The sequence below is a fragment of the Lagopus muta genome, chromosome 2 (genome assembly GCF_023343835.1).
Source record: "Lagopus muta isolate bLagMut1 chromosome 2, bLagMut1 primary, whole genome shotgun sequence".
In the NCBI taxonomy this organism is placed as follows: domain Eukaryota; kingdom Metazoa; phylum Chordata; class Aves; order Galliformes; family Phasianidae; genus Lagopus; species Lagopus muta.
The window spans coordinates 97,322,060-97,345,433 of record NC_064434.1 but is presented as its reverse complement, the minus strand read 5'-3'; the positions used below and the strand labels follow the sequence as shown (position 1 = coordinate 97,345,433).

At 39.1% G+C, this 23,374-nt stretch overlaps 1 protein-coding gene across 9 annotated transcripts in view; it reads right to left on the bottom strand.

Annotated features, from left to right (window-relative positions):
- SPTLC3 (serine palmitoyltransferase long chain base subunit 3) overlaps positions 1-23,374 on the bottom strand; it is a 398,986-nt gene that overhangs the window by 140,400 nt on the left and 235,212 nt on the right. For 3 of the 9 annotated variants that reach the window (XM_048935741.1, XM_048935746.1, XM_048935747.1), the window contains exons 6-7: positions 11,965-12,074; positions 7,112-7,200 (exon numbers count right to left, since the gene is read on the bottom strand). The gene's annotated coding sequence lies outside the window, so the exon portion shown is untranslated. Of the gene's footprint in view, positions 1-7,111; positions 7,201-7,527; positions 7,539-8,034; positions 8,098-11,964; positions 12,075-23,374 lie in introns of those variants that run through there. The other 6 variants (XM_048935742.1, XM_048935748.1, XM_048935745.1 and 3 more) reach the window with 3 other exon arrangements.

Below are 23,374 nucleotides of genomic sequence, written 5' to 3'. Positions count from 1 at the left end.
TTTGTCCTCTCTCAATGTAGAATAGTAAACATTCAAAAGTTACCAGATTAACAAAGCTGCAGACATGACAGTTATTTAGGGATGTAAGGAAAAAAAAGATTAAAGAGCAAACTGCAAGTACATTTTGTGATAACAGGAGTTAAACCTGCACAAAACCAAGTTGCCATAGCAAGTCTCCTTGATTAACTTATGTGACCTCAAAAAGAAAGATGTAAACCTTGGAGGCCCTGCAGACACTGAGTAGGCTGGTGAGTTTCTTTCACAAGAGAGATTAAGTTCATTTCATACAAAACAACTAAGCACAATCATTCCAGTAGGATTCTCTCAGTCTGCCAGTAATTTGGACTAATTACTTCAAGCTGTGTACAGGGAATCATTTCTGAGCATCTTCCATCCCAATCTAAACCACAATACTTAAATAACAATACACAGACTAATGCTCTTAATGCTGCATTTTCCCTTTGTATCAGGAAAATTACTGATTTTTAAGACGTTTCTACCAGGGAGATGCAGAGAACAATTACAAGACAGAAGTCTACTTAAATGGAGAAATAAATTCCTCTTTACTATCGAGGAATATTTCACTTTTCTCCCATCTGTGGCTTTCATACCTGTTTTGAAGCTGAAAAGCAGGTTTCTGCTGAAATAAAGCCTGAGGAAGTACAGCCTCCTCATTGTCCATGGAAAGTGAAGTTACACTCTAGGGAAATGGCTAGAGATTTTAGCTTTTCGTCCAAAGATCTGAAGACATGAATCATTTAACTGATATGAAGCATTCAACAGATACTCTACTGGAATAAAAAAGCATTATATGCAGCCTATGATATACTATCTTTTAATGAACTGGAAAACCACTTCCAGTGAATCTGTTCATGCCTAAGCTACAGCCCTGTGCTAGTCCTATATGCCACTAAACCTCCAAGATTACTAAAAGCGAGAAAAACATTACCTCCAGCACGCTCAGCAACCAGACAAGATGGCAGTCCAACCAAAATGACAGGTTTAGTAAGTTTGAAAATACAACATCTGTCAATGATGGGATGTCATAAAATATACACATCCTAATGGTACAACAACAGAAACAGCATGATTACCTAATAAAACAAGCATGTGCTTTTGGCAATTAGTAGCCCCTGTGTCAGGAGCTCAGCATAACAGGTGAAGAAGGAAAATGACTCTCTGCATGGAGAAAATTCTTAATGTGTCTTAAATCTTGAAATAACCACCTTTTTCCCTTGAGCTGCAAGGTAGTCACATGATAAAACAGTTGTCACATAGGAAAGAGAAAAGTAATCCAGCTGAATAGGAAGAATGAGGAAAGCCTGGAAATGAAATAGAAGGATAAGCATTTTTTATTAGTTTCTGAGGATTTGCACAGATAGTTAATATTTATAGAGCATGTTGCATTTGGAGGGAATCTGAAGGTGTTTAGGCATAATTTGGAGATGCCAGAAATATACAGGCCAACATTTTGTGTCAGCGCTGACATTTTAATCAACAGTCAGGTCTGAATTAGCACATAAATTTCCTGGGGATGTTTCCTACCTCAACCAGAACATGGCGCACGCAGCTTGTTCTTGTACCAGGGATGAGTGGGAAAGACTCTATAAACATATGGTAGGCTGATTTGGCTCCATGACAAATGAACTATATGTTATCTGCTAAATGCAAGGATGGAGAAGAAACAGAGAAGATGCTCAGGCTGCTGGCTCAAGAATTTAAATGGGCAGATGTTACCAGCCAAAGGCAGTAGGGTTTTGGTGGTGGTGGTTTTGTTGCTTTTTAATAGTTAAGCAGTTCAGCACATTATGAATACAAGTTTTAAGCTCTCCAGTGCTTTCAGTATAGAGCTTTTCATAATGATGAAAATTCTCAGCATTAACACCTTATCCCATCCTACTTACAGAAGTCTCCACTGTGGTTAACCAGTTCTACAGGACCCAGCAGAAGTGCCACACAACTCATTTCCTGGCTAGATGAGATTCCTTTCAATTTCTACAGTTGTTTTACGGAGCATCGCTACTTTAAAAGATAATTGCTTAAATCATGGTTCCCTTTCAGTGCAATACAGTTCAGTAACATGGACTGCAAATTTTCTCTGTGATTGAGGCATTGAGAATCTGCAGCCATTTCTTTAAGAAAACAATAGCATACTTCAGCTAGGACTGTAATTTAAGGTTCTTTTGATACACCCTAGCAAACAGGCTGAACTCTCCTCTTAAGGCAGTCGTCTCTCACCCTGACAATACTAGGAACTAATTCTGATACCTCTAAGTTTCAGATTCTCATGTAACTTGACTTCTGAGAATAGTACTTTCCTATCTTTGAGGATATTACTTTAGAGATTACAAAGATTTCAGTCACTGTGATCTTACAGGAACAACAATGCTGGTAAAACAAGCTTTGGAAATGCTATTCAGCATCATCTGAATCTACATAATGCGAGCACAGCCATGAGCTGCACTGCAGATCAAAAACTGTTAGACAAACAAATGAATTTCACCTAAGCAGTGATTTAAGTCTCTTTATAAGTACATACTGCATTTACATACTTTTGCAACCAATCTATTAAGGTGTCTTGACAGCTTTAGATTCAAGTATTACAATCCTGAGAACATAGCTCAACTAGACAGAGCTCAAGGGAGAGACAGGAAAATAATCAGAAACCTAGAAAACACAAGCTACAAAACAGGATTTGATCATAAAGAAAAAAATAAGGCAGGAGAAGATAGCAATACTCTTCAAATAAAGAACTGCCAAAAGAATGATAGCAGAATGGTGGATCAGAGAAGGAAGAAACTTGAATTATAGCAGGAAAGATACAAAGAAGTTTTAGACTTCAAGACTGCCAGTGTTAAAGACAGGAAAGCACCATGAGCTTCTTGGATGTCACTTTCCTTTCTGAAGTTCAAAATGCACATTCCCCCTACTAAATTACTCAGAAATTCTTTTGTACTTCCACTATTCAAACGCTATAGGAATATATTGATGTGACAGATGAAATCAGAGTTAAAAAAATGCAAGTCTTCCATGCCCAGTATGTATCCTGAAAAATGATTTTTTTTCTTTTTTAAAGTAAGCAACTATTTCAAATGAAGTTAGAATAAGCAGCAACCCATAGTTGGAAGCCTTTTTGAAGATAGCTGGAGGTTCCTGTCACTTTGCTTTATTCAAGAAAAGATTAAATAAGATGTGAAGTACAGACAAACCTAGTAACCCTCTCTCTCAGGTCTATCTCAAGTATGTGACAGTATTTCCTGCATATGCATTCTTCTGAGAGGCTGAGTCGTTGCTTGCAGTTCATGTTTTCTATACATTTGCTCTTGTGTGCCAGACAAGTGTTTTTGAAGATGAGTACCCACACCAAACACATGTACCTATGTAATCACATTCAACCTTCAAGTATCAGCCGAGAAAACAGAAGCATTACACAAGTGGGCATTGAAGCAGGTAGGACGACAGGACATGGAAATGGACTTCAGCTTTTGAAAGGCATTACTCTTGATTTATCAAGGCACAACTTGTACAAAAGATTCTCCCTTACATCAGGTTGTCAGATTACCATCCCAGCCACACAGAGTACCTCCAAAAAAGAAGCAATGTGGGCATTTACGCTGGTTACAAACTCAATTATGAGCTACTTACAAGCAGCTGGCCCTCAAGGAAGAGGCCTCTCTGAACCGACTATCAATCCATTATTTCATGTGGCATGCTCTAGTGGTGCAAATTCAAACAGGAATTTGAACAAATTTAACGTTTGCTGAAAAAACCCACACAAACGCAGGCAGAAAAGAGCAGACTCTTACAGTGTCATGGCTTACTTCAAGTCTAGTTTTCTGTCTGCAGCTACTTGATTTCTCCCTCACCCCCTCCAGCAAAGGGCATTGCAAGAAACTGATTGAAATACAAGCCACAAGTTTATACAGTTATCTGGTATGAATATTACAGAATCAAACAAGATGCAATTTTACTTACTGGATATGGAGACTAGAGGACAGCATTCAGAAATACAAAGGCACAATATTTCAAACCAGCTAACTTCCATACACCATGACCACCTAATGAATTCAGATCTAGAGGCCTCACATATAAACCTGAAATTAGCTGCCATGAAAAATGAAATCATATTTCACTCTAGCATAAAATCAAACATACGTGTGAACTTCTGTTGAATTCTTTGTTCATACTCCTGTGTTATGACTGTTCCCACATACTTTTTCCTCCGTGTGAGGTGCAAAAAGCAGCTTAGCTAAGCCTAATAACACAGTTTATTTTGCAAAAGAACTGACTGCCTCTCTGCTGGATAACTTCTCTCATTTTACAAAAATTCTGAGGACAGGTTTGTGACTACATAGCATCAACAACAGCAGGCTGATACGTTCACTAAAAGTCAGGCATAGTGCCTATAGATATTTGGTCCCTAGTTCAATAACAGACTTAACAGTCTGTTAACATATGGCCAGATAGCATCTTCCAGACAGCTGCAAATGAGGAGGGGCAGAACAAATTGAAAGCTGTGTTAATGCAGAACTGATTTCAAGCAAGCAACACTGACCAAAAGGTTGGGGAAAGTTCATTCAGGTTTGGCTTTTCTGGTCACCAGGGCCATAAAACAGCCTGCAAGAGACACTGAATGACAGAATGCATCTGTCATTATGCAGTAAGTGAATATTTTCTCCCTCCTAGAGCCCTCCCATTTTTACAGAAAAAAGAATCTCTGCTTTTTGGATTCTTTGGACAGGAAATATTATACATATGATCTACATTAAATTACAACAATCCATAAGGCTCCAATCTTAGTTTTAGCACCATAGGCAGGTAAAATAATAATAATTAATGCTTTTGCCAAAATAGATTCCTGGAGCTTTATTTAAGTGAGTACTGCAGTTCCAAAAAACTCTGTGCCTGCTCTCTGACAGAGTGCTGTATTTGGAAATCACGAGTGGGAGTTTAAAATAGGTTCAGCACACAGCTCACACTGTTCCCATCCCTGACATCCATATGGGGTTTGGACAATCTGGAGCTTTCTTTGAAAGGACCCACTCTGTGTATATTGCAAAGTAAAGTTCTATATTTGCTGCTATTAGGCTCTGAAGTTTCAGCACTTTAAGATGTCACTAACTTGATAAACAATGAGGTTTATAAAACGCATCTGATGGCTAAATAGACGCATGCAGGATCAAATGTTTGCCACACAAGCAATCAAACAAACTGACGAACATCAAAAAAAGTGATTATAGAACTATAACTGTTCTATTATTAACCAGCAATCTGCATATCCTCCTCCAATTAATGCTAGAAAGGAGCTGTTAGTAGAAACTTAATTACCGGCATAACACTTCGTTGATTAGAAGTGCAGTAACAGTCATTGCTCCTACTTCATTTATGCAAGGCCCATAATAATAAGCCAAAGGATGTCAGTCAGTCACTGCTTTCCTGCCAGAAGTTTCTGCTATAGCAATAGCTTCTAGTGTAAATGCACTTCTCTACCCATGTCACTCAGCTCAGTAATTGCCTTGCCACTCACATAAAGGAAACAATTTCCGGCTCTGATGGGATTTTGTCTGCAATGTGAAACTGCTACTGCAATTGCAGCAGCTAGGTGTTAGATAGGTTACTTTGGCAGATCATAACATGAAACTAATCTCTAAAAAGCAGGTGGAAAGAGAAACTCGCAGGCTGGTGGGTGCAAGGAAAATGGTGCTGTCCGAGTGATTAACATAACATGCTAGGTGAGGTGGAACTGAGACAGAAAGAATAAAGTGGAACCCAGAGAAAAAAGTTCCTCGGCCATTTTCCTTTCATCAGGAACATCTCTCATTTCAGTTTATCTATCAGAAACTCTCATGAAACCATATACACATTTTATATGCCACAGGCTGCTGACTAGCAGGGCCACTAGCTCAGGGACAGCAAGCAAAAGCAAACACTGTCTGCTTCCCATCTGCAGCAACAGAAAACAGGTTTTATTGATCACCCTCCCCTTCCTTTCCAGGTAGATTCATATTGAGGGTTTCATGGGCAAGCAGAAGTTATAGGTTTTTAATCGACCTGAAAGAGATAAATTAATCAGAAATACACTTTCTGGGGAGCAAGATAAGTACAGAGTAAACGGAAATGCTTACTTTTCATAGGTTACAGAAAAGTATATACAGAATGTGATCCCATTTTAATATTCCTTTTCGACAGAGGATCATAGCAGGAAGACAGGAATGGGACAAAAAAAAAAGGAAAATAACCAACCCACCACCTGGTAGTATAGATCAGAGAGAATCTCTAGTTTTATAGTTCAAAATCTCACCTTACAGATGTAATCTGAAACAGCCAGACTGTTCACAAGCAAACAGGGAAACTATATTCCTATATTCACAGACTTGCTAGTGCATGAGAGCAAAGCATTATGTTCAATTCATACAAATTGTATAACGCACGTATTCAGCTACTAAAAAAATAAAGCCCTAAATTATTGGAGTCCCAAAACTTTAGGATGTCAGAAACAGTGAAACTCAACTTCTGTGTCAGTTACCAGACAGCCTGACCCACAGGCACACATATTCCAACAGTGAGACTGCTGCAACAATTCATAGGAAAATTCAAAACAGCACATCTACTTCCGTTGCTTCCAATGATGCCTTGGGTTCATGTTATATCTATTGCTTTAACATTCAATACCGATCTCCCACGATTTTGTAACAGGACTAGAATTAATTCTCTCCAACATGCTTCCCATTTTTGAGCCTATGTGAAGGTCTTAAATATACTAAGCTTCTCATCTTATCATGGCATTACCTGTATCAACCACGGCTCATACCTTTACCAAGTACATCAAGTTCTTGTGAAAAAACAAAACCCACAAGCTTTAATCTTCTGCTCAAACAGTTTGACTTCAACTGCAGTAAGAAACTTTAAAAACCACCGTAGCAGTTCAGAGGTAAAAAGGCCTGATTACTTAAAAGTGACACTGGATCTGAGCTTCTGAATGATTACGGCCCTTCTTCTTATAGCCCAACTTGAATATGCTCAAAGCACAGACTCATGGAAATCCCTTAAGGTCAGCTGAAGCCCTCAGTCTCTCCTTCCATCCCAAAGAAAGCATAGTAGCCATTCTTACCCTCAGAAAAATCGTACGAACTCACGATGTACATCTCCAGAAGTCTCCAGCAACTCCAAAGGCAATCAGACTTTCAGCTCTTACTAATTCTAGAAGAGCAAAAAGAAATAACATTTACACATTTTCTTCCCCATAAACAACACAGGCTAAAGTTTAAGACAGATATTTGCAAGAATTATACTATTACGTTCTTCATCTTAAAATAAAGAAAATAATCACTCCTTGGCAAATATCTGGCTTTGTATTGATCACTTCTTATTCTCCACATATGGTAAAAGGTTAACACTGACTACGCATTAAATAAAAAGAGATATGCAAAAACAACCCACGCTTCACTTTCTTGTGAGATCACCAGCAGTACTCCATAGTCAAGTTGCGTGCTATTTTTGGTAGAGTACGTTTACTTTGCACAGCACTTTTGAAAAGTGAAACACAAGCAGAAATCAAATAAGCTTAAAACACAACCTGAGCAAAAACATTTTAAAAATATAAAGAACTATTAAAGCAGAACTTAATGCACAATCACAAGTTTAGGACGGTTATCTCTACATACTTCCTTAGTCCGTATTTTCAGTAACTCTCTTACACCCTATTCTCATTCTTCCTAGATTTTCCTAGCTTTGTATTTCACTTTCTCATGCCTTACTTCTCCTCCCAATGAAAAGCCACAATCCTGTTCCCTTGATTGGAGAAGAAAAGCACTTTTATGGAGTTGTTATACAAATAAGTAAGAAGCTACTACATACTTTAAAATGGAAATGGCATTCATAACAGACTGCAAAACAGAGTTAAGAAGTGCAACACAATGGGAAGTACAACAGTGACTGCAGAGCAGCAAGGTCCCAGGCTACAGTAAGCGCAGAGCTGCTCAAATACAAAACCAATGGTCACAGAAATAAAATAAAAATAAAATAGCTACTTACTTTTGAAAAGCCTCCAGCAGCAGAAATCTACAGAAAGACCCCCTCACCTCTACTGCCAACCCTTAAATGAGGTCTGGGAAGGGGTGGATCCTGGCTCCAGCCCTTCTGGTCACACAGCTGCATTGCATAATTGCATGCACCTGAGCTCCACTGGGTTGGCCCTGCCTTCCCACCAGGTGCTCAATCACTGGATCAGGCCATGACTCATAATTTCTGGTACAAGTACATAGATCCTTTCTAGTAAAAGGAGCAGCTGTTTCCAAGCATGTCTTCCAAGGTACAGGGATTTCTCCAATACCTGTAATTTTCCCCCAAATAAGCTTGTAGAGAATCACAAAACAGCCATGCCCAATAAGCAACCTCAGCATGAGGTTCTGTATAAGGCACCTTATCCTAGAATCATTAAGATTGGAAAAAAGCTCTGAGATCATCTAGTCCAACCATCCACCTACCACCAATGTTACTCACTCTACCACGTCCCTAAATACTACATCTACATGTTGTATTGGAAATGGAAAAATTGTGTGGGGATGGGAACTTCATTGCATCACTTTTGATTTCACTCCCTACACTCTTTACTGTGTGCTTACCTTTGAAATGCACAAAACAGAGCAAGCTCTACTCAGGCAAACACATTTGGAACAAACTCACAACACCTGTGTTCAAATCCTTCATGCTTCTAGCAGAGAACACAAACTACAGGGTCAGCCAAAGACAAAAATGAGGGCAATAAAAAAAAACAAAAAATGACAAACACCACCTATTTCTTATTGTAACAGAAAAGGCATGAACAAATAAAACCAGCACAGATGACCTCAGGAACTTTACCCCACGTTTCCCTAAGTGTTCCACTTTTGCCTCCTCTCCTGAATGCAGCTAATGTCTCCTCCTTGCTCTTTGCTGCTTCTGAGGCCCCTGTTTGCTAACCACCTGTGTCTCCAGAGCAGCTTGGCTAATTTGGCTGTGACAGCTATTAGTCGCCAGGCAACACCCAGCGCTAGCTTTTACACGTCTATTTACTCATTTATCCTTTTCTTTAGGAAGATCAGAAAGTCAGCATGCTATAGACATGAACAGAAGGAAGCACCTCAAATAAGAGCACATTTCTCACACTTAATTCATATCACATTTATGAATATTCATAAGAGGAACATAGCCAAGATGGAAAACGGTATTTTGGGGATAAGTAACAAATGCAGCTGCTGATTAGCTTTGTAAAGGCACACATGAAAATTGTCACAGCTTTAAATGATTGCAAGAAAGGGTCTTCTGCATCTCAAAAGCCATTCGTAAAGCAATAAATACCCTGGCATATTTCTATTTGGCAGAACTAACCCTAAAATGACTAATGTTTCAAAATGCCTTCTGTGGTCACTGTAAAAGGGTCATGAAGACAAAAGACATGAGTGTCACACAAGCAGTCTTTAGGGATTAAAAAAATACACAAACATTTCTAAATGCAGTTCAGCTGACCTAACAAGAAAGGCTCAGTACTCCAACAACTTTTCCCACAAAGCAGAGCTGTCGTACTTCATGTTAAAGATACCTCATTAATGCTTATGTGATCGTGTAACAGCCACGTCAAGTCTGCAGGAGAGCAAGAGACCCCAGAGAGGTCTTTGGAGCTTTGTTTGCATTTAGTAGAATTAAGGAACCCTATGAATATTAAGGTTAATGGAATCCCCAGAATAATGTGTGCTCAAAAAGCCAGCCCTGTGGAAGGAGAACTCTGCTGAACTGGCCTCTTGACTTTGATCCATTCTGTGATTGCTGAAAGAAAAGCCAAGTGATAGCTCAGCCAAGAGTTGTTACTCACTGTAGGTTTCTTACAGCTTTGGAGGTGTTTTTTTTTTTCTTTGCTGTTTCTTTTTGTTTCTTTTTACTGTGTGTGTTACTGCTTCCAAGGTAGTAATCAAGAGCTTAATTCTTTGTAGATGTACGCTCAATTTGCATTCTTGCATTTACTTTCATATTTGAATTTGCCTGTGCCATATGGCCCAGTAGCAGCTCCAGCTAAATTGTTTCACCAGAAGACAACAATATCCAGAAAAATAAGATTCCGTAAATAACCTGAAATATCCCATCCAGACTAGCTGCTCTGAAGACTGGTATTATCATTATACAAAACAGAGGGAAAAAAAACCATCATCTGATATATAATTCAGTTACATACAAGTAGAGGAAGAGATGGTTTACACAATATAAGGGAATTCAAACATTATCTGATCTTGCCAAAAACAGAATCTAGGTTTAGCGACTTGTAAGCTTAATAAGAAAATATGACTTTCACCCAGCAACCTGAACAAGATTTCAAAGAACGTTTGCATACTCCCTGATCTCTAACTCTTAAGACTATGCTGGCAGTGCTGTATGTGTTGATTTAAAGAACTACGTGACTATTAGCAGCTGTACCTGATTATGTGCCAATTAATACTGGAGCTCCCACGGGGTTAATATAGATGTTTTCCTTCTTCTACTGTTCATTTTCATCTGGCTTTGAACAAAATCAATGAATTACGCTACGCGTGTTCTCTCAGTGTTAATACAGTCATTTATTATGGTTATTAAGCTGCTATAAATCCCAGAGAACTTTGAGATCTTACCATTAGACAGGGGATTTATAAGAAACATTTAGGAAACCATTTGTAGGAGCTAAATGTCCCATCTCCAAACTACATGTCCTCAGAAGCACCAGGCTTACCAATTTTGTCTCATTCACCAATATGCTACCCAGAATACTTGCCTGTCTCTCTGGTTTCTTGTAACCTGTGCCTGTCCTGGCGAACGCTGATAATCACAGAGGAATATAAATAAACAGATTTGGAACCAAATCCAGGGACCAGAGGGAGGGCTAGAACCATTGCTAGGCCACAGAAGTTGACTGTGGTTTGGTAGCCACCAATAAATGTGGTTGCATATGCTGGTGGTCCTACATAGGATTTTGACAGGGAAATTTGCAACTATTACTCCTAAATATACTTCTCAGATACCAAATAATTCATTTGGTTCTTTATTACTTTATTTCACAGCCCCTCTGGTTCCTTAAGTTGAGCTTTGTCACAGAAGCTGCATCCCTTGGCAGGGTTGGACACCCATGCTCTGTCATGTTGGTGCTCCTGTCTGTGCATAGAGCAAAACAAAACAAAACCCTTTGGCTGTGATTTTCAAAGGATACTAAAAAGGCTTATTATCATGAGTTGTCTTAGCTCAGGTCAGTCTGCTGTTTTTGAAAACTCTCCTTCTTGGCCTTAATATATCTTTCGTAAATAGTGTATAAATATTCGGGGAATTAATACTCTCCTTTTCATAATGACTGCATGACACAAAAAGAAACATCACCTCAAATAGCCATCAGTTTAAAAGTGTAAACAATGTATTCTCAGCCAGCTGGCTTGTTGATATAAATGTGTCTATGCCTGAAAGCATAGCTTTCTGCATTTCCTTAGTAAGTTTGGGTAATTTTAATGGTCTATCTTTGCAAGGCTCTTTCACCTGGGAGCAATTTGTGGCTCACATAAGCCACCAGACTTCTACAATATGGCCTCATGCTATACATAGTACAATTTAACATTGATATTGATTACAGAATAATTCTATAAATAGGGCAGAAACTTTTGCTAGTCTTTGAGGCCATTTTGCTACAGGGCAGGAATTTGCAATACTTTAACACATTTATGACTTACCACTTATGTAATCACACCTGAGTCTGTTTTTGAAAATCACTGAGAAATTCATTGATTTTGTGTGTGTGTTTTCAAATGTTCCTTATCTTGTTTAAGTTCTGAAACCTGCTGTCCCACTGATTGGTTTCAGGCTATCATTTCCTCTTTATCCATGTGGCTGAGCCTAGTAAGTCAGGAATGACGAAAGGGAGATATAGGCTTCTTCTTTCACACAGGGTAATTGTTTATGTGGGCAACAAAAAATCACCTGAGTCAAATTTTTGGTCCTGCTGTTGTCATCAGAAAGTTGGTTTTGGCCGAGCAGCATTTCCTCTTTGAATAAGTCAAGTAAATCCATCCATCTCTAACTTCTAATACCTGCAGGAAAGACGGAGTACAGGATTTATTTATTCAGAAAAACAAACAAACTAGATAAGTCTATTTTGAAACATTTCCAGCATTGTTTTAATATTCTTGTTTGCTGTAGGTGTTTGAGATGCTACATACATTGCTAAGCTTCAATAGGAGTAATATACAGTACAGGTTAGTCAAAGAGAAAATGGGAGAAATAAATTTCAGATATGACCTTTTCTGGTTGCTTTTTTCCCATTTTCATCAAGAACTCAGGGCTTTTGGTTGCCACCAAATTGCAGGTGGAAAATGAAAATATCTTATGTCAGACATGTCTGGACATTTTGTAAGAAAACAGTAAGGTTTTGGTATTTGGTTTTTCCCATTAATATAGAGCTTTCCTGCATCTCTTGAGCTTATTTTATTATCTCCAAAAGATCAGCCACATTGTGTGCCAGCACACATGCACAATGTTCTTTCTGTTAATCTCTTGGTTATTAAGCCATGCTCTAGCTATAAAGCTATGGTTCAAGATCCAAGCAGAGAAACACAAGGGCTGAACTTAACACAGACATAAAATACTTGTTTTCTTTTCTGACACACCACTGGCCAGCTGTTTCCAAATGTGATATTAATCAAGGAAGTGTAGAAAATACTCTGACTACACAATTAAAAAGTGATAACCTCTTGCTCTACAAATGAATATATTAGCTTTGTTAATAAGCACTTGATATTAATGCAAAGCTGTGCTGTCATCTGCAACAGAACAATAGCTGATGGAGTTATACATGGCCATTACATTGCCAGGATGCCTGAAGCCGTATGCTGACAGTAGGTAAAGCAAGCAACTGGATTTAATGCATTTAACTGAGTTAAAAATATATATGTGTATATCATACCTTTAATTTAATATATGCATGTTCTTCACTGTGAACAGTGTGGGCTTCAGGGCACCAGACAGTTTATTCAGGATTATTCTTATGGATGATAGCACTTTATGGTCTCCAAAATGGGCTTATTCATTATATTGCTTTCTGCTAACAGGATTTCTGCAAGATGCCCATCAAGTGTTTGTCTGCAAGGGTGTCCCTGAACCATGAAAACTGTAAACTGATGTGAGAGCGATTTCAGAATCACAGAGCAAATATGAAAAGAATACACTTTGTTCTGATACAGTCCTCTGATCAAAGAAAACATTTTTTTAGGCATGAATGAATGACTGGGAGCTGAGGGAAAAAAAAAGACCCATTTAGAATTATTAACCTGATTTTCAGCTTGATTTCTAACACAAAGTGAAAATAAATAGTCATCGTCTCATAAATCCATGAACTCAGTTATCTAAGTAAGGCAACATACATTTATACTAGCTAAAAATTATGCCAGTTGTATTCATCTGAACCCATAGCCTACCAGAAATTTGTTCCACGTTACTGAACAAGAATGCCCTGATGTGCTAAGGGCATCCAAGCGTTTCAGTTAGCTCATTCCCAGCAATTAGCAAACAGAGCCAGAACAGACCAAATACTAATTTAGAAACTTAAGATTCCAATGGCCTTCCCCCCTCCTCCTTCCCCATATGTATATATTTATATTTTTTTTTGCTTCCCTTCTGTTTTAAGGCTCAAAATCTTAGCTGATAAGGACTGTGGCTCCTTACTCTGACTCCTTACACTGACTGTCACTTATGTTCTACATTTGTTCAGGTAGCCTGTCAAATAAGCTGCTTTCTGGGGCTATACCAGTTTACTGTGCAATATTTTGAGAAAATAAGGGAATGGGCCACAAATGCATAGGAAACACTAAATTTATTAAACATTTTACCACCACAGTATTTTTGCCAGTGGCTTTTTCCTATGCAGAACTCAATTTTTTTCTTAAATATTGACTTATTTTATTTCTCTAGTTATTCTGTTGGCTAATTTTATTCTAAAATAATCAATAATATGTTTTCCTGGCAATGCATTTCCCCAAACTTTTCCTAACTGACCAACAGAAGATCAATGTTATAAAGTTTGCTTCCTCCAGTCCAGCTCTAACTGATTATTTATTTATTCAGAAAAACAAACAAACAAACAAGCAAACAAAAACCCCACAACTACTACACAGCACTGTTTGGTCTCACTAGCATGTGAGTTTGTAAAATACTGGTCTTTTGAAATTGTTGCTGGAATTTGAAATGGCTCAGGAGTATTCCTCTGAAATTAATTTACACTGGGAAAAGATCCTTGCAGTCAAAGGTTTTGTTCTCTCTGAAACTGCTGGGTTCCATTCAGGAAGTGAGCTTAAAAAATGCTGCCTCCTGTTAGGTGAATTGGATCATTTGGCTTGAGTGACTAAACCAAAGCATTTACACCATTACTGCACCAACTGGTGAAACACTTCAGCCTGCACAGAGGAACTACATTTCATGCAGGTCATTTCAAAAATTTAATGATGCACTGTCTCGGACAAATTAAACCACGATAAAATGTTTCAGAGTTCTTCTTCAAACAGAATTTGATTTTCATTTCTAAAGCACAGAATTACTTTGTTTCAGGTAAAGGTCCTGATGATTTATTTTTTTTTAGTTTGTCAGGTTTTAGTGTGGATTTATTCTCAAATATAATTAACAAGTTTCAGATTGTTGCAGTTATTTACATTTCAGGAAGGACGTGTGAGCAGAGGAGGAACCACTGTCCTTACTACGGCATCCATAGTGCCACACTGCTGTGAGAGAGATTGTTCAGTCAGCACTTGGAGATGCCTAAACTGCTGATGAAATATCCTGCTTAAAAATATGATATACCCAAAGATATGGTTAATCCCCATGTTGAGGAAGTTCAGGAAGATTTTATGGAGCATCTCGGTACTGTAAACACACAGGGAAGGCAGAAGAGAGAGAACAGTGGCGATTGCTCTCAAATCACTCCAAATACTCTGTAAAAGAAGGTGCTGTTATATGGGATTTCTTAGTTATGTAGTACCAGAAAAAAAAAAAGTCCACAGCATACCAAAATGCAGAATCTACTGCTTTAATGGGTCAAAGTGTGACCCGAATCGGTCAGTGAAGGCTCTGGAGAGGATGAGGTGACCTGAGGTGAGACAACGGCAGCCATTTCCTGCCAGGTTGGCAGCTCCTGTGGTGAGGCCTCCTCGCTCCTCCCAACATGGCGCCTCCCCTTCCCTCTCTCAGCGGTCCCAGCTCCAGCACCTGCCAGCTCCTTCCCCTCAGACAACAGGAGCAATCCACCCCAGGCAGCACAGGCACAGGTGATGGCCGCTGTGAGGGCCCTTCCCTGCACAGAGGGAGCTGGTGGCTCAGTGCTGGGCAGGCAGCAGCTCCAAAGCATCGCCCCCAGCCTTCATCCTAATCTCCTTTGAACCGCTCTTCATTGTTATCCCGGTCCTGAATCTGGGATTTGCAATGCTCGGCCACCAAAAGTGCCAAGTCCTAGGTTATTTTTATTTAAATACCGCCTCAACATTTCATTTCTATCCTCCTGATGTGTTGGTGCCTATTACTCTTTTATTAGCTTTCCCACTCCGCTTTTAAGCCATCCCCAGCAGCGTGCTAAGCACTCCAAAATGAATTTACCTTCTCCCACTGTAGTATTGCTGTTACCGGCAACAGCCTCATCATTTACTCTGCACTAAAACACAGGAAAGGTTCAGCCCTTGGGTAAGCTTTCTGTTCTTCACTCTAATAACTAGTGCCACTAACACAATAAAATTTTATATCATTTTTATTGGATCCCTCCTAGAGACTTATTGGAGGAGCACTGCCTTGCAGAGCAGATGTGTGAAGCTGCAGACAGAATCGCATCTGTTGCCTTTTGCCACAAATTGTTCCGTGTTGTCCCCTGCTGACAACGAAATTTAACATACTGTCACTGCGCATCACATTTGTAATAAAATCATTGTTGAACATAAACACATTACATCCTTCTACCTTTTCTTTTTTTTTTTTTTTAAATAATAAACTGACTTCATTTCCTTTACAACTCCCTCCTTATCCTCCAAAATAGATTTTCCTTCTGGCCTTGTTATTCCCTGGAGCTGGGCCAGCTCCAAAACTTTGATACTGCCTTTCACAGCAGTCCTGAGATTGAAAAAAAGAGTACTTGTGAGGTGGGGAAATGTCAGTAAGAATCTGCCACTTCCTACTAAATCAAGAGATATTTGGCACTGTATTTCTTGATTGTTGTTTTTGTTTTTTTTTTTAAACCCAGTAAGTGTTGCTTACAGGCAAAGAGAAATAAGTTGTAGTGCAGATCCAGATAAAGAATAAAAGAGAAAAGCTGTGTTTTCCAGTTGCAGAAAGTCACCAGCAGCCTTTAATTTCCAAGCTGCGGCAATGCTCTGCTTTTGCTGCAGCCTTGTATGTTCTGCATATGGCCTGGGTCACTTGCAGCCACTCTAGTCTTTGGGGTGCTGGATAAACCAGCTGCTACTTGCTGATTAACACAGAAAACAGAGGAGTCCAAGACCACACTGTCAGGCACAGACACACTTATTTTGCTCATTTTCCAAGCTGAGGGAACCTGAATGCCTGCAACACGTGGACACTAGGACTGGAGGATCACAGTGTCAGCAGGAGGTGTTTCAGTGCTGTGCTGGGAAAGGCATTTGGCTCCTTCCAACTGCATCCAGCTTCAGGATGGCTTGGGGCTGTGGCTGTACATTGCTCTAAACAAAACTGTCACCTTCTGCCATCCTCATGGTGAGGCACTGATGAACCACTGAAATATGTGGGTATGGTGCCAAGCTGGGAACGCAGCCGACACACACAGCAATGAGGGGAAGCCAATGGGATTATGAGTGAAAATCATATCCGCAATAAAAGTGACAAGAGCGGTCACAAGCCTTTTAAGGGGCTCGATCTTATTTGCATTTTCTTATGCTGCTCAGAAAACTTAATGAAGTTTAGCTTTTGACATTAAGATAAACCAGCTCTGGGATGGTGCTGTCAGCTGTGCTAATTAAAAGTCAGCCTCTGAGTGCTTAAAGCCTGTCTACGCTTGAAAATACAGTTTGAGGTAGTGCATAAATTCAAAATGTAGTTGTTATTCCAGCTAAATCTTTAAATCAATGTATTTATTTTGGGATAACACTGCCTTTAAGCTTGAATCAAATGGAAACAGAACAGTTGCTTCTCTCCTTTCAATGCATAGGAAACAACTGAGCGGAGCCCACTGCAAAGCTTTCCTGTGCACAGACAAACCTTCACATGGCTGCAAAACTGCAGCACTCCATTCTATATACTTTCTTTGCACACTGCTTTGCCAGCTGTACTGGAGCTGTAAGTAACATCTGATACATATCTTCAAACAAAGTGCTAAAGTAAATTGATACAGATTACAGTGATTAAATTTTTAAGGACCTGCAAGAATGCTGTTAGAGTATAGGGTCTGAATAAGAAATCTTAAAGCTGTAATAAAATACTTCTAAGAAATATGAAGTACTTTTTAAATTGCAAGTTAAGAATAGAGCTAGACGTCTGAACATGTGGTATCATCTTTATGAGCATCCTAGGAATATTATTATCAACTGGTTTAAGAAATAGCTGGAAAATTAACGCTAGGAAATACAACAAACTCCTATTACCATCAAATGTGTTTTTGAAATTAAATTCCAAGAACTCACACAATATCCATATCCTGGATCCTGGAAACATCAGAATACCTGAAAAGCACAAAACAAAGCTCCATGTCTTCCTCCCTTTCATGTGCTGCAAGTTTCAGGTGATGCTTTCCTGATGCTTGCTAGAACAGAAGTAGCAGCTACAAACCATCAGTATTAAGGAAATATGTCCAAGACATTTGAGAAAATACACGTGTCAGAGCAACATAATGTATACAACTTGGCTCTCAGTGTTAAAACTGGATGATAGACATGAGGCAGAAAGATGCTATTTGAAAGGGAAGGCTGTTCCCACTCAAAAGAATGAACATGGGGAAAGATAACTGTCATTATGGGTGCTCTTCTCCAGTTTGCATTGTTGGAGTCTCATGGAGAGTAACTTTGGGTTGGCTCTTTGGTTTCTGGCTTCTCCAGCTAGGAAAGACAGTGAGATTTGGAGGTTTTTTCAGAATCTTAAATGTAGAATCATTACTTGTGCGAAGGAAGGCAGAATGGCACTTCTCTCATTCATAATTAGCACAGATTTTGGAGAACACTAAGGGAAAATGACAAATGGAGAGTCACATCTAGTAAAAAATACTCTTCATGTGAAAATAAACAGTTTGAGAGTCCTTGCAAGGGTGTCTGACTGTGCCTGTGTAATATGGGGAAAAAAAGAAAAAAAAAATAGCATTTTTGCTCTTATACAAGGTAGAGAAAAACAGGATTGCACTGTAGATGGGAATAGACTACTCTCTACAAAATTGAAATCGTATTTCCTAATTGTCTGCCTTCTATTTCTGGAGGGAGTCCTCCAACATTTCTTTTTAGCAGTCTGAGCAGTCAGCTGATGGTTCAAACACTGCCACCTTCCTACTACACAAATGGAAACTTCTGCTTCCCCTCTGTTCTGAAGGGGGTGCTGGTAACACCCAGCTACCCTCCATTCCTTATGAGGGAATATAAAAGAAAATATACAATATTAATAAATAAAATGCAGCTACAAAATGTTCTCAAAATTGTTTAGTAGGAGGAGGAATGTTACATACTATTACACAAAGGCAAACAGCCAACAAGACTCCTACACACACATAAGTATTTATATGAAAACATATATACACAGGACACGAACACATGATCACTTTCCAGCCTGCCCTGGAGGAAAATACAGCATGAAATTAGTAGTGGTCATCCAGCTGGGATGAGGTGTTCCTCCTGCTGGTATCCAACCGCTTGCTTGAAATTGAACCACTTGGCAGTAGCAGTGCACCACTGCTGGAAACCACAAACAAGTCAAAGCAAATAAACAATCTCAAAATTAGGTTTAAAGCAGAGGGGGGAAAAAATCAAACATCATTTGAAAGCCTACTAAAATTGGCTGGTGTCTACAAGAGTGCTTGGTAGTTCAGCAATTCTCTGCTGAACTTCAGAAATTGAAAGAAACAGAGAAACAGTCTTAGATGAAGCAATAAATAATGGACACTTTCAACACATAATTTGCATTTGAATTAACTAGGCTGGCTAAATTAATTCATCCATTATGAAAGAGGAATTTTACTGTCTATATTTTCAGGCTCCCTACTGTGCTAAGTTAAATGGGCATCGAGGCAGAGACCACTGGCTTTGTAGAAGTTGCCAGTAAATTCGTTACCTCCTAGCTATTATCTAGTTTTACTCTCATGTTTTGGAAGCTTAACACTGACGATAAGAATTGTTCCAGAGCCTTGTCTCTCTCCACTGTTCACACTAGTGATGATGTACAGCTACAATTTTTCTTTTATATGATACAGGGGAATGGGAGAATTCAGTCAAAGGTTTTGTCTGAAATGTTTTTCCAGGACTCCATCCCCAAAAGGATTAAATAATATAAGTTTATTCTGTATTAAATATTAATTTAAAAGACTGGGAAGGTTGAGGGGATGATTTCTTTGCTATATTATTTGAATTGCTCCCTTGAGACAATTTCAAGCAATCTTAAAATAGATGGTTGACACAGCGTATGATAATAGGTTATTAATTACATAGCCTATAGCATCAAGAGCTTTCAGGAGGAAGACAAACTTTCTTGAAGACTTACAGAGTAATGTACATATTCTGTATATATGTTATGTATATGTTATGCATATGGAGACTTACAGAGTAGTGTATATATTCTGACTCTTAAAGCACAGACATCTTATTTTCAACTACAATTTATATTTTCATGAATTGCACCATTATGTTTTTTTCCTTCTTGAAATTTGTACAAATTGGAACAGTGCCTCAATGAGAGCATGGCTCACCAGCAAACCTATTTAGCTGACCGACACTCTTTGGTGTCTGGAGAAAACTTGTCCTGATAGGAGAACAGGAATAAGAAAGTGATGGACAGCTGTCTGGCAGCACATACATTTGCCAGCACAGCTTTCAACACCTTCTCAGGAGTCACACAGAGGCTTATACCAGGTATCTCAATTCCTGCAGCTGGGTTAGGACAAGATGAATTTTGGCAGAAAGGCAACATTATCCTAGAACAGCTAAGTAAGAATAAAAGTCAAGTAGGTAGCCTATGCTTCGCTGAGCTCTGTGCCCCACTCTCTGGTCTATTTGTGCCACAATCTTTGCAGTGGGGCAGTGGGTCTGGTGTGGAGAGCTCTGGCACCACAGAGAAACAGACACAGTGATGCTTTCTTTAGACTGCCATGACAAAACGAGCCACGTGAGTCACTGCCTACAAAAGCCACCCAGATAGCTTCCACTGCCCTTCTTCCCCAGCCACCGATTTCTGCCAGGCAGAAGCAAACCTCACTGCAGCAGAAAACCACACTTCACCAGAAAATCCAGAAGAGTTGTCTCCTCCCTGTGTTCTTGTGACACTGAGAGAAGGTGGCACCAGGCTTTGTGACAGCCTGCCCCTGCTGCTCTGTCACTTCAATACCAAGCGGGATATTAAGTATATTTTATTTATCATTAAACATCAGAAACAAGATGTGTTTGCATCCTTCATGATCTAAATCTATTTACAGAAAAAAAAAAAAAAAAACAAACCAAAAAGCCCACAAACAAACCCAACAGTTTCTTCCCTTGATTTTAGTTCCAGAGGGGATTAAAATATTTCCATATCCAGAGTGAACTTTAACATTGTATCAGGCTTGGGCTTAAAATATTGATTTTGTTATTAGTGGAGGGTCACAGAGCGAGGGTGGACTGACACTGCCTATAACAGCTAACGCCCCAGAGCTTTACAGAAGAACTTTTTAAAGTGTCCATTAGATGAGGAGCATAGAAATTACTTGGCTAAATACAATTAATCTACCTGAAGTGACTGGCAAATGATTTAGTCTTGCAATAGCCATCTTTAAACCAACTGTGAACTCTGACTGCACTTGGGCAGAGAACAACAGGAGTGGATTGCTGCCAAAGGGTGTGATGCCTTTCCAGCCAGAGGCTGTTGGTGATGAAAAGGAAGTTTAGACACACAGCTAAAAGCCTACAGTTAATTTTTTTTTTCTTTTTTTCTGTGAGATGATACAAATCAGAAAGTGCTTTCAGGAGGTGTTCAGAAGTACTGGGCAATTCAGCTACAATGATAAGGAAGAATAAAACTATCTCACAAATCCTGAGGATGGGCATTCCGGAAGATTGATGAAACCATTCGTATTTTCAAGGATTCAATAGCTAATATATATTAAGTATTATTTATGCATTCCTTTAGCCTTCAAATTGAGGGGAAAATGCTGCATTTCATAAGCTACTGTGGATAAGGTAGCTTGCTTCCATATCAGAAACATTTCACTTTGAACAGAAAAGTCTGAATCTCTGAAAAGGTCATTTATTTGGGATGAGTGACAGGTGCCATAAATTTACTCGATGTCACTTGCATGTCAGTTCAGCTCAACTGAACACAAAGCAAATCAACTCAACCCAGTCAAGTGTAATTACCTGCTGGAGCAGGATACATCGTTTTGCATTAATTATTATTAACAATGCCACAGGAGCACTAAGTTCAATGGCACATTTGAGGTCGTACAGAGCTCTTCCTTTCCAAGTGCTTACTTCTCCAGGAGTTTACAACATGATCATTAAGATGATGATAATAATTTCATTATTTGTACTGTAATAGCAATTATGTTCCAATGCAAGCTACTAGGTCTGGTGCTAAATAAGCAGGACCAAATTTCAGTTGGAGAGGAAAACAAAAGTCTCAAGAGGATGTGTTTCCAAAAGCTGCAACTTTGCATGTGCTCACAGGACTTGAATCTTTGCAACATTCGCTCCTGTTTCTTTTCATTGTTTTGGAAATGGGAAATCCCTGGAGCTAGGATATTGATTTCAAAACCAAAATTTGCCAAATCACTTTAGAACCCGGACAAGTTTACCCTTTCATGACAAACCTCTGATGTATTTTTTAGTCTCTAAATGTCTGAGGCTTTTGTGGGGGTAACAGGTGCATGAGTCTTTTTCAAATTGAATCCAGTTGAGGAGCAAAACTCAACAACCTTTGGAAAAACACTGAACATGGTGGGTTCTTTTTGTAGAAATTTAGATGTAATTCCCAACAAACTGATGTGCTATGCTAGATGCTAATGTTTTTTTAGATCTGGCTTTTCCCCCTGCCCCACTTTTTAGAATCATGTAGCTTGTGGAGAACTGTAACAGATACTTTAACCCAGATGTTTTTTAGTCGGCTCGATAAAATGTGAATGACCACTGCTTGGTCAATTGCACTTCAACACAGGTAATGTATGATGTTCATGGAACACAGAGAAAAGACTGAAGGATTGACAGCAGCCAGCTAAAACTTGCAGACAACTTTGGTTAGCATTTAGCACATATATAGTAACCAAAAAGAAGTTTGGAAGGTTGGAAGTAACTGATCCTTACAGGAATGTTTAGAACATTCCCGTGCAGTTACAGTGCCTACCAGCCTGCAGCACTGCTGTGTAGTTGCATAGCAGTAGTGTTTCACTTACATTTTTGAACATAACTACAGAAGTGTTTTGGCTTTATAAAATTAAAAATAAAGAAAGAAAATTAATGAAAGATAAGACACAAGACTAGAAGCTTTATGCACCACAACTACCAAACTAAGAAGGCTGATCTCATTGGGCTCACTGCTGAACCACCCAACAGACAAATCTGACAGTATGCATTTGACTACAGTTTCCCTGACACCCTTCCAGAGCATTTGAAATCACCATTCTCAGAAGTTCTCTAGTATAACTCGCTTTGTGTTATTCAGCATAAGATGTGCTTAAAGAACAAAGAACTGATTCTATATAATGCAGAACACAATTTGTCTTGTTTTGTAAGTCTGCTGCCAAAGTCCTAGCTCTCAAGGTAGGGTAGTCAAAATCAATTCACACCTCCATTCATCATGCCTCGGGGATGAATGGGTGCAGTCTGTGTCACATCCTAAGAGCTACTTCTATTATACTCCAATCTCCCCCAAACAAGTATAATTCAATTGATTTTTCTCTGTGCCTCTGAGAAGGTTACAAGAAACAAAGCTGGACAAAATGGAGGAGAACAGCACTTTTCTCAGGGTTTGGAAAATGCTAGGACAAGGAGAAGGTGGAGTTTTAACAGAGGATGCTCTCAGGCACGTGTGCCCGGAGGCTGGAGACTGCAGAGGTCTGTCTTCCTAAATCTGTGTAACAGTAACAGCATAGGAAAGTGCTTTTCGTTTTGCAGTTTCTGACCATTTACAAACACAGTGCTTTCACATACTTATTTTTTATCATTTAGTT